Source organism: Polypterus senegalus, chromosome 8 (assembly GCF_016835505.1).
Source record: "Polypterus senegalus isolate Bchr_013 chromosome 8, ASM1683550v1, whole genome shotgun sequence".
NCBI lineage: Eukaryota > Metazoa > Chordata > Cladistia > Polypteriformes > Polypteridae > Polypterus > Polypterus senegalus.
The window spans coordinates 58,324,320-58,336,806 of record NC_053161.1 but is presented as its reverse complement, the minus strand read 5'-3'; the positions used below and the strand labels follow the sequence as shown (position 1 = coordinate 58,336,806).

The 12,487-nt window shown below is 35.7% G+C and overlaps 1 protein-coding gene across 2 annotated transcripts in view; it reads right to left on the bottom strand.

The window, feature by feature from the left end:
- lamb4 (laminin, beta 4) overlaps window positions 1–10,378 on the bottom strand; it is a 129,483-nt gene extending 119,105 nt beyond the window's left edge. The window contains exon 1 of one of the 2 annotated variants that reach the window (XM_039761118.1): window positions 10,356–10,378. The gene's annotated coding sequence lies outside the window, so the exon portion shown is untranslated. Of the gene's footprint in view, window positions 1–9,948; window positions 9,999–10,355 lie in introns of those variants that run through there. The other variant, XM_039761117.1, reaches the window with a different exon arrangement.
- Between the last annotated feature and the right edge of the window lie 2,109 nt (window positions 10,379–12,487).

Below are 12,487 nucleotides of genomic sequence, written 5' to 3'. Positions count from 1 at the left end.
GTCTCTGTGTTGCTTGGCCAGGCAAGCGTTCTTGCTGGTCCACCCGGAGCTTGCTGACTCCAGCTTAGCCGTGTCCCTGTGTCGCTTGGCCAGTCGAGCGTTCTCTCTGGTCCATCGCGGCATCGGAGCTTAACCTTCCCGGCTTACCCGTGTCCCTGTGTCGCTTGGCCAGTCAAGCGTTCTTGCTGGTCCATCGCAGCTTTGGAGCTTAACGTTCCCGGCTTACCTGTGTTGCTTGGCCCGTCAAGAGTTCTTGCTGGGGATTAATAAAGTATCTATCTGTCTGTCTGGGGATTAATAAATTATGTATCTGTCATTGGGTTAATAAAAGTATCTATCTGTCTGTCTGGGATTAATAAATTATTTATCCGTCTCTTAATAAAGTATCTATCTGTCTGTCTGGGGATTAATAAATTATGTATCTGTCTGGGGGATAGTTGGTTAATAAAGTATCTATCTCTGTCTGGGAATTAATAAATTATTTATCTGTCATTAATAAGGTATCTATCTGTCTATCTATCCATCTTGGCGACACACCATCATCTGTTTTGTTTTAAGAAGCAAGACATGGATTCTGCAACAATGAAACCAGCCCATAATGCAGATGACGATGTCATCATTATAGGAGAATACCCGTCTGTAGAATGTGGAGGTGAAGCAGATAAGCCTAATCAGGTAATTTTGAATGTATGCCTTTTTATAAATGTTGTTGGCTTTCACAGGTGTATTGCCTTTTTTTTTTTTTTTTTCCTTGACTTTTCACACCTATTTTACTTTTTTCTTTAAAGGAGGTGCCAAAACAGAAACTGAAAAGACTGAAGCAGCTGCTGGATGCAGCACGACTTTTGACAAGGCAAAGACGGACACACCTGACCTAGACAGCACGACCTTGGACATGGTGAGTCTGGACTTTAAGAACATTTCTGTTAAGTCTATTTGAATGGCGGTACAAAATAGGTTCTGATTTTATTTTATTTTAACTTGACAGATTACATGCGGAGAGCCCAAGTATTATACAAAAGAACAGCTTTCAGCAACTTTGAAAGGTCTTATCAATAAAAAGAAAGATGATTTAAAACCAGATGTTAAAGATTTAATTTGCGACATTGAAAGCCTTATGGAAAAAATGCCTGCCTTAGTGATGTGTTTCCTTTTTTCGGACAGAAGGGCCGATTTAAAAACCCTAACCGCTATTTCACGTGTAACTAGATGTATCTATAGATCAATAGGGAATACTATTCCTGTAATGACACGTGGTACGTTTTGTGTCTTTTAAGACGTGTGGCTTATATCTGCTCCAACAGTGATGATGATTCTGTTGAGAAAGCTGTCCAGTTGGCTTCTGAAATAATGTCCAGAATTCTATGTTGTGCTGATATCCCGTCAGGAATATGTATGTTTCGTGTAGGAATATAACTTTGTTCTTTTTTCCCCATATTAGACTGACTTTAAGATGGCCGGTGAGGTCTTTAAACATGGTGTAAAAGCTTGTTCAACTTCAAATCTGAAGTCTCAAGACCTGTGTATATATTCCCAAACACCTGCCAGCCATCGCAGTCACAGAGCCGGATTGATTTTAATGAAGCATTGTGTAAAGTCTGTTGTAGCTTACGTGGTCAGTAGTTGTGTAAGAGATGTATTAACGGGTCTTGTTTAGCATGCCGTTTGGGTGACGAATCTCAGGATGGGCACAGTTGTCTTTACTAGAATCTGATTCTGAGGAGATGCACCCTTGTGTTTCCAGCATCTGTCGACAGATCAGTATTAAAAGATTAATTCAAACGGTGTTTTCTATGTTTAAACCATTGTGCGGGTTAAGAATTGTGAAACCGACAAAAAATCATATTCTCAACTGTCTGAAGCTGTTTGTTGCTGAAGTAAACACTTTTCAGCTTATACAAAAGATGCAACGTGCAACAAAACCCAAGATTCGAACAGCAGCTTTTGAACTTGTCTCTAATCACCATTACAGTTATTTTTTAAAGCCAAAATCGATTTACAGAAACTTAAGCAAATTGCATTATCCATGCTAAACAAGACCTGTTTGTGTTGTATTTTCTGTCGGCTAACTGTTTGTGTTTTGTTTCTGTTGTCAGAGGAACCAAGACTCGGAAGCTAGAACAAGGAAAACCAGGTCCCTGCCCAGCGTGACACGTAATGCAACCTATAGAAGGTTTTCTCCTTATATTATATCTGCTAGAAAAAGATTCATTATGACTACAGTTGGTCGCTCAGTCATCTGGGCTTATGTGTTTAGCTCTGTTGAACATTTAGGGGAAAAATGTGCGGAATGTCAAGAGAACAAATACATACCAGATGGACACATTTGTAGTATTTGGTTCTCTAAACCAATTATTGCATATAAACATAGCTTATTCATGCTCAAAAGGGCTAGAAGAGATAGACTTGTGTCCTGTGTGCGTGCTTTGTTAAAAATGTACAATCTCCCTTGTTTTCGTAAAGCTATCAAGATTGATATGGATGATATTATAGCTGAATTTGAGCAGGGAGAGAGACCCATTGATGCATACGCAAAACTGATTCAGCCTGTGAAGACCAGCTTTATGTGGTCGGCTCTGTTCCAAACAGAGAAAATAGGCTTACATAATTTAGTGAAGTATAAATATATAAAGTATGTGCTGGTTTAAACATTTTTAGGTGTATTACCGACTCACTGATGGGTTTGGACCTGGTTTTGAATTTTCATTTGCGTACCCTATATGTATACATTTTCTTGTGTTTTTGTTTCTTTTCAAGTGAATTGCAAATCTGTATACAATTAAGCTTGTGTGATTATTTTACGGCTGTTTCTCCTGCTTTTATTCATACTTTAAACAATTTTAATGTATAGCAAACAATTTGTAACTCAAACTGAAGACCAGATCTTATTTTGCTATGTTTGGAATTTTGCTTCAATAAAATTTGATTTTTTTAAGACACTTTGGCATCTTTTTTGAATCATTGAATAAAACTTGTTGTTTTAAATCACTTTTGGTATCTGAAATATGCCTTGCTTTATAAAGGGCATGGTTTTACAAGGTGGGCATGGTAACGGGATGCTCAAGGGGTGTTTTGGGCTGTACTGCCAGGTTCCTTGGCTGTGTCATAGACTCTCTCTAAAACCTTTTTCCTTGTACATCCACTCTGAAAGTTATTGTTTTAAACACTTTTGGTATCTGAAATATGCCTTGCTTTATAAAGGGCATGGTTTTACAAGGTGGGCGAGGTAACGGGATGCTCAAGGGGTGTTTTGGGCTGTACTGCCAGGTTCCTTGGGTGTGTAATAGATTCTCTCTAAAGTTTTCTTGTACATCCTCTCGCCGGGGTCTGTCAATCACGCTCTCTGTACACTCTGTACACACCCCGGGCGCTGCATAGAGATAGGAGCAGGATGTCTGCTCCGCCCCATTGATGACTTACCTTTTATGACACCTTACAGGCTCCCAAAGGTCCGTCTCGGCTCACAAAGATGATCAGCCCCCAGTTTTAGCATCAAGGCTAAGATCGGCCGACCATTTTTCCTTGCGCACGACTGACAAAAGGTCCGATGCCGGTTAAACAGCGCACCCGACAACAGGCAGAGATCAGACCGCGGGGGGAAATGCCCATGAACCAGGTGGCAGCAGGTGGGTACCGGAAATGCCAAGGGGGCGGGACATACACCTGTCAAAATCTGATGATGTATAATAGTGACGCCCCTATACTACTTCTGTATGATGCACATTGTAATTAGTCTTTATTTTGTTTAGGAAAGACATTAATTAATGCTTGGTGAAAAGTTTGAGGTAGAATTTTATTCTTCCTGCAGTACTTCTTTATATTCCTTGCTTTGTACACCAATAAGTACAAGTCATCACCAATATACTAACAACCGAATTGTGCTTTACTCACTCAGAATATGGAACCAATGTAGGAAGTATTTTAAGATAGAGAAGCTTTTATCTGTGGCACCTCTGCACGAGAACCACCTTTTTTCACCCTCTCAAACGTACGCAGTTTTTAATGTCTGGAAAACATTTTGGAATAAATCACTTAGAGATCTGTACATAGACAAAGTCTTTGCATCTTATGAACGATTACACTCCAAATTTAACTTTCCAGCAATACATTTCTTTTACTACCTTCAAATTAGAAACTTTGTTAAACAAAACCTGGCCAATTTTCCTCACCTCCCACCTACCTCTATGCTGGAAAAAATATTGATCAGTCTTGAGGACTCAGACAGCGTCTCCGTAATATATAAAAACATTTTAAAGTCCTTCCCTTTCAAAGATCCCAGAGTAAAGTGGGAAAAGGATCTCTCACTCAACACCTCAGAAAAGGAGTGGAAGGTAGCAATGCACAGAATTCACTCAAGCTCCATATGTGCAAATGTTCAATTATTCAACTTAAAATTATATATCGAGCACATCTGTCTTGTTTAAAATTGTCCAGAATGATTCCAGGGCAAGATCCAACCTGCAAATGTTGCAATCAATGTTCCAGCCTCAATGGGCCACATGCTTTGGGCATACACCAAATTAACATTATTCTGGACCAACATTTTTAAATTTCTTTCAGAGAGCCTTGGTGTCACAATCCCTCCTAATCCACTAACAGCTGTGTTTAGTGTACTTCCAGATGGGCTTAAAGTGGAGAAGGACAAACAAACTGTGATTGCCTTCACTACACTATTGGCATGTAGACATCTCTTACTCAACTGGAAGAATCCTAACTCACCTAGTTTAAGTCAGTGGGTAACTGATGTTATATATCTTCTGAAATTAGAAAAAAATCTAATTCTCCCTTGGAGGATCTGTACAAAACCTTTTCAAAACCTAGCAGGATCTAATCAATAACATTTTAGAATAAGCATTTTAATTGAGGAAGCAGATTCTCTCCCCTCTATTTTTTCTTTTTTTTACTGTTTATTTTTATTCATTTGATAATTTATCTATTTACTTATTTTTACAGGTTTAGGTTTAAAGTTTTACTCTGATGGCCAAGCTTACTTTCTCATAGGTAGGGGTTGATTTCTCTCTCTCTCTCTCTAGTTTTATAAAACTTGACTTATTTGTATGGAATGTTATTTGATTTTAATAAAATCAATAAAATAAAAAATTGTTTCTCTATTTGGGACACTAGTTGAACATATTCATACTCCTACATATACACTCATATTACTTGCTTACTTACCTCAATTTGCTGTGAGAATATTTGATTTGGTGACGCTCATACTCAACTCCACAATATATTTAAGCTCATCAACATGGTAGTATATCTTTTGTATAAAAGAGTAAACCCAATTCTCTAGAAAAAAACTACAAAAGCAAAGGTAGAACATGAAAGCTTAGCCTGACAACTGAACCTGTGCTCAGTACTTTGGGAGAAGTGCACGTTCACTAAATACAGTCTAATCACAAAAATATCCATTTCTGGCATTTTTATTTTATATTATTGATCAAACAAAAGATGAATACTTCAGCAGAGCTTTGTGAATTCAGCTAGCATTGTTTTCTGTGAATTGTCCCACTGAGATCTACCACTTCAAGAGGGCAGTCACATGAAATTAACACTGAGAAACTTGTGTTTCCTCTCTGTCCCATAACATGTGAATGCATCCTAATTTGGAATCAGTTCAATGAATTCAATGATGCTTCACTGGGCATCAAAACAAACATTTCTTTTATCATTCAACTTAATAAAAGGGCATGTGTCTGTGTATCTGTCTATGTGTTCATCCATTTGCTATATCTCTCGTTCCAATAGATGGCACATCACAAACATTAACACTGCTTTTACGTGGTGCACTGCAAACTTTAACACTGAGTTCTACGTTGATTATTTAGATTTCAACCCATCTTAGATGGTTACCGCAGCTAGTATTATAAGAACTATAATAATGTGCACTTACAGTATACTATTATGTCCCACTGGTTTGCATCAAAGTCTTCCGTCACAAAATCATTGGTGTACTTTATAGATTCAGGTATGCTGAATCACTTTCTGAAATGGGAATGTCTGTTCAGTAAAAAAGCCATTTTAAAAAAACAAGTTAAGTTTATTTAATAGCATAATTTTTTTTCATGCTCAGAATATTATACCATGTTTTGAGCTAACTTTCATTCTTAATGTTAGTTAAAGAGTAACAACTTACACCAATATTTCCCACACGTTTTTTGCTCTTAATCAATATTTTTTTCTGTTTTCTTGTTCCTTCAGTATAGCCAGGGGTTTATATTTAGAACATAAGAAAGATGTCTTTTATTGTTTACAATAAAGAAAGTTGTTGTTTAAGTGTTTTTTACAGAAAAATGCTAGGTGACGTTGATCCAATGCGTTAATGACCAAGTAACAGGTAAGCAAACAGTAAAGGAATACACAGTCTTCATTTATTAAGACAGCAAAAATGACCAGTTTTACAAATTTTTGAGAGGCTATATAGAATATAAAAAGAAGTGGTGGGAAATTCTGCCAGTGAACCAAACCCTGCCTTACACTCTTGAGTTTCAGTAGCACCTTAGTTTTCTAATAGTTTAATTTTAAAGTTGTGTCTTTGTGAAGGTAAATTTTGTCACATGTTTTCACAAACAAATTGGAATATTTTTGCTACATTTATGGGGAATTCACATTAGATCAATTACACCTCTTGTCAAAAAAGCCTACCATCTTTATTTTCGTTGCAAAGTTGGGAGTCAGAATAGAGTTTGGGCTCCTAAATTTTTAGGATATATTAGGTTTTGCTAATCTAAAATAGTACTTTTTTTCATTTTAAACCTTCACCTCTCAAGAGGAAAATCATTTTTGCAGACCAGGCTAATCAGTTTAGGCCATTTTTAAGTATTTGTTTCTCTTACATTTTTTTTCCTGCATTACATTCATAATTTGCAAAATTTAATTTCCACACAAAACAGTAGCTGAGTACTGTTTAATGCTAAAGTGAACAGATTAGCATGAACAGATTCCCTTTGAACCAGTATGAGCTGAGTATGGAAGTCATGGTTTGCACAACAAAATGGTGATCGCTTTCTTGACCTATAATGGTTCACATGTGTATATTTTTCTCTCTGTATCTGCAGTAATGCTGGTATTAGAATGCAAATGAATTCTTTTCACCCATGTTAATACTAGTCACACATATGAGCACTACATGGAGTTAGGATGAGACTCAACACAGTCTCTCTGTATGCATGACTGTTCCCTGTCTGATGAGAGTATTTTTACTTCTTCCCATACACAACTAAAAAATGTTGCCTTGGTAGTGCATTCATTGACATAGGCATCAACTAAGCAATTGCAGAATCTCATTAGTCAGATCTTGTGCCTGTTTAGAATGAAAATTAATATGGTGATTAAACATATATAGTTAGCAAGGATCTTTGTGCCACAGTTTGCAAATGAGAAATTAGCCAAGTCTTAAATATCAGACAAATAAAGACTTTTTAGGCATAAGTAAAGGCTGAAATACAGGGCTATGTAATAAGCCCTTAATATTTTCATCCACTGAAATATTCTGCAAAATGTACTGTATTTATTTCTCCTCTTGTTTAACATGATCCAGAATACCTACTTAAAGGAAAATGAACATAAAGATTCAGCATGCTGTTAATGGCCAATACATACATTGCTCTGCAATTACATACTATCATTAACAGTAAATCTTTATTTGACATCTATGACTAAAGTATAGTTTCAGATTTGAATGTATTCAGCAATTGTAAATGACACTGTGTGAGTGACTGTAAGAGTACAAGTGAGTGAACCCTAGGGTGGTCTAGTGCATCATCCATTGTTGGTTCCTGCCACCCACATACAATGCCACCAGGACAGGCACCAGCACCCTGAATTGAATCTAGTGAGTCTAAGAATGTTAAGTTATACTAAACCCCCGGACTGCTTTGCATTCAAGTATTTAATAGTGAGAGAGAGAGAGCTGTTGCAAGAAATAGTAGATCAGAAGGGGAAAAGGGAACCAGAAAACTATTCAGCTTGAGGTCAAGGGTGCACATTTTTAATGCATTAGGAACTAGATGTAAGGTAGACAGACTTTAGAACTAAATTCATTTAAATGTGCCTCATAATATGAAGAGTTATGACATACAAACTTAAATGACTAATTCACATAAAGTTCCACCAGTGTAAAATAGCACAATAAAGGGCCACGTTTTACTATTGGAGCTGAAGCATGGCATATCAATCAAACTCAGCAAGCTGCACATAAACCTCTGCCTAATTAGAAGAGTTTGCACTTGCCCAGATGACACAATGGCATGCAAAACCTTTGGTCAAGTCAGCAGATCCCTTTCACTTCTCATTTTAATCCTTGCTTTAGGACATTTTCTAATGTATTTGTTTTAATAATTTCTTAAGCAGAACAAAATGTTTGTCTTAATTGAAATTGAAAAAAAAAAAATTATTTTTGCACTTTTATTTAGATGAAACCAATTAACACAAATTAATGTGAAATGATTTTTAAGAAGTGAATGAAAGTATTTTGCAGTGCTTACAATATGCGTTGCCATGCACACTTTTCCTTTGGTTCATTAAGTTATTTTCTTCTACATTTTCTCCACAGCATTTAGAAATTGTATCTCAGACACCTTGGGGGCAGAAAAGAAAACTCCTCCATTGTGGTGTGTACTTATGCTCACTAACAATACTCTCTGGCATTTTCATTTATCGAGTTTAAGAGCAAAGTTTTAAACTCTAAAAATCTGGCATCTTTGGACCCTTAAAACAACACATGAAAAATTCCACACGTTCTGATCATAAATTGTACCGAGCTGACAGTTACACCCATTTTATACAGGCCCATACAAGCAACTTGCAGAAAAATGCCAAAAAATTCAGAGCTTTGAAGAACAGTTTCAAAAAAGAAAATATATTTAATGAACTTTACCTAGCTTTACGTTACATTTAAAATCTGCAATAACAAAATATTATACTCTTAATGTGACTTTATGTTTTAAAATAAGTGAATTGTTAGATAGGAATTACATTTTTTAATTTTCTGACCTGTTTGGTAATTTCTTTTTAGCCAATGATCTTTAATAATATTTAAATTTAATTTGGTAAATCATATTTTATGGAATAAAATGTTAATGATTTAAAGTAGAATAAATTGAAAGTGTATTGTACTTGAATTTTTATAACTCTATATGGTTTTTCTACATACAATTGTACTGTAATTTTAAGTGTATGAAAAACTGAAAAAACAAGTTCAGAACATGAATGGACTGAAATAGATATCTATCTATCTATCTATCTATCTATCTATCTACTAACCAGCTTGAGGTCATTATTTCCTGATGCCTGTCCCAATAGCAACAGACACAAATTAGGAGGAAATTCTGGTTGGAGTGGCAGTATCTTCCTATCTCTATGCATATCCATATAAAGATACTGTAGATTGTTTTTATGTATATATACCTCAACACACTGAAAGAGATATGCAGGTTTAATTTTGTCTGTATAGATAAATAAATAGTTTAGATGTTATTTTCCATTAGCATGTTAAAGTTTGCTAAAATTACATTATGGTACAGCTTCATATCACAGCATAGTTGTTTTATTGTCTATAAAAACTTGTTAAATTATATTTTATGAGTGCTCAGAATATGTTTTATTTTAAACATGTACATAATCAAAGAGTTTAGCTCAGTTATTTTACTTCTTTGTGCGGCCTAGTTGGTTTGATTATAGTTGCTTAATATATACAGTAGTAAAAGGCCTGTGGTATTATGGATTCTGTTTTTTAAAATATAGCTAACAGTTTTGAAACATTAAAGTCAAGCCATAATGCATTTATTAAAACTACTTTGTGAAATTATTTTGCAAAAAATCATATTTTAATGCGCTGATGTATCATTTTTGACAAGACTCGTGACTTTACAGAGATGCTCATTGAATCAAAAAGCTGTATTCCAAAGTGAAAGCTATCTTTATTTTGTTAAAGAAAGTAACACATACCTGCTTTTGGCAATGCCTGCTTGTTGTATGATTCTATCCCTGCAGAACAGTCTTAGCTTGTGAGAACACACCTGGGTAGCATTCATTTAAAAAGGAACTTTTACCCTAAGGCAGAAGGGTGTAGAGGCTAAAGTTTCATTCAGGACTACCGTGTATATATGTGATTTATGAATATACTTTGCTTTCTGAAGCTAATAGAGCATATTGCAGAGTACACTACACAGCAAATTGTGTGGATTAGAATCCATCGCGTTGGAATTAAATCTGGTATGAGACAAACATATCCAATATACTGTACTGTACTTGAATTTTGACCACATTAATTAAATGGTTGGTTAGAGTATGACTAACCAGACCAATGAATATTTTGCATTGTTACAAATAGCCACAAATTAAAGAAGGCTTACCTCAAATCAATTTGAATCAGTTCCATTATTACATAATATGATGCCTCATTTGTATGAGGTTATTAATCAAGACCAAATGTACATATGAAACACCTAACACTGCTGCCTCACGGGCCCAGGGAATATCTGTGTAGAGTTGGCATGTTTCCCACCTTTTTGCCTGTCTATTTCTCTGAGTTTTCTTGTTTCTTTCTCCAATATCAAAGACATAATTCCAAATTACCCTTTATGGCTGTGTGTGTGTGTGTGTGTGTGTGTGGTGGTCTGGCACCTTGTCAGGAGCTTTTTTCTGCCTTGTGTGCGAAATTTCCAGCCTTAGGCTCTGGTCTCCCATGAACATGTAATTTGGAGAGTTTCAAAATATATATGTGCAATAAACCATTTAATATGATAACTAGGTGAATTTATTAAAAGCAAAAACACATATGCACAAGCACACACATCAGTAAACATTACTGGATTATTATGCATAGATATTGATAACAAATTTGCATTCTCTTATTAGTTGCTACTTCTTGTGGCACCCCATGCCATTGCCAGCTCTCACACAGGAATAAGAAAATGACACTGAGGAACACTTACTAGACAGATCTCTTTTGCTATGAACAGCAAATACATTTTTTTCATTATCAGCAGCTATGGGAAGCCCATAGCAAATGACAGATGGCCTGGCCTTTTGGCTTTTGAAAATGTAGTACTTGCCTTCCTGCTCAGAGCAGTGTAGGGTATTATTCCAGACATAATGGTTACAGGAATACAATTCCTTGAGGTTTGTGGGTAAATTTCACCTTGGTTTAGTTCTGCCTGTATTTTTTTGCAAACTCCCCAACCAACTACATGCAACACAAGTTAATTTCTTCATTTTAATTAGTTAATACAAAGATAAATAGTTGTCTATCACATTTTAATAATTGGATAAGTGATATCCTTTGCATGTCAGTGTTGATGACTTTGTTTCTTAAGGCCCCATTCATACAACAACATACAACATTTTCATTTAAAAATACAGTCATTAGTCTCCATTTTTGCCTTTCGTCCACACTACCCCAGTGTTTTTAACCCCTAAAACTGAAGCATTTTGAAAAAGCCATGGATGGGAGAAAACACAGACTTTTTAATACTGATTTTAAGACTGATTTGCTTATGCGTATTAAGTAGCTATTCCCTGACTGAACCCATCTCTTTGCATGACTGGTCACCCTTCAAGGAAGTAGATCATATTCCAACATAGTGGTCACAGAGGAGTTGATTTCCACAGAACTTGTATTGTTTACCTGTATACATATAAATTGTGTTTTGTATCATTTGAATGTTGCATACATGTGCAAAAAGGAAGTCATTTACCACTGGCTACAGTTTTGTGATAAATGCCATGCTCGGTGGCATTACTAATCCTTCAAGGACTTTTCTGCTGATGGGTGTTTGCCCAGTATAGGCAAACATCTACATCATTTGTGTTTTCGGTTGTGTTAATGTGGATGGAGATACTTTCATAAACAATGTAAAAATACTGCTTTGGACAGAGATTGTTCATTTAAAAACACTTTTTAAAGAAAAGCATAGTGTGGATGTAGCCAAACATTCGCACCGTCTTAAATCTTTGAAGTCCACAATATAGCTCATAATCCCTAATGGCAATAGTCAAATACCATAGCACACAATAAATTCCCAAGTGGCAATGCTAGTCTGCAAAGTGCTTTACACACACACACACACAATATGGCTGTTCTTAATTTTTACTAGACTGGAGTTAGACATTGCAGATAATACAATTATACAATATAACTTCAGTCTTTTCCTTTTTGAATAATTTAACAGTACTAGCAGATAGAAGCTATACCAGAAGTAAATTTAGTTCAAGCATCTATACCTGAATTTTCCTCCTAAGTTTCCATCATTTTTCAGTTCTGCTAACTGCCCAGTTTAAACCACTTTGTTGTATTCACTATAGATCCCAAAACACAAAAGTAATGTCTTACCTTCAAAGATTATTTTATAATTGTCATGTTACAGCCAGGTTTTGTTGCCTGACTTGTATTTATTCACTGTTTTATTGTTGTGTTTTTTAATTTTGAGTTGTTATTGTTGAATATGTTTTATGTTTTTCTGTTAGGTTTACTTAGCATTTGTTA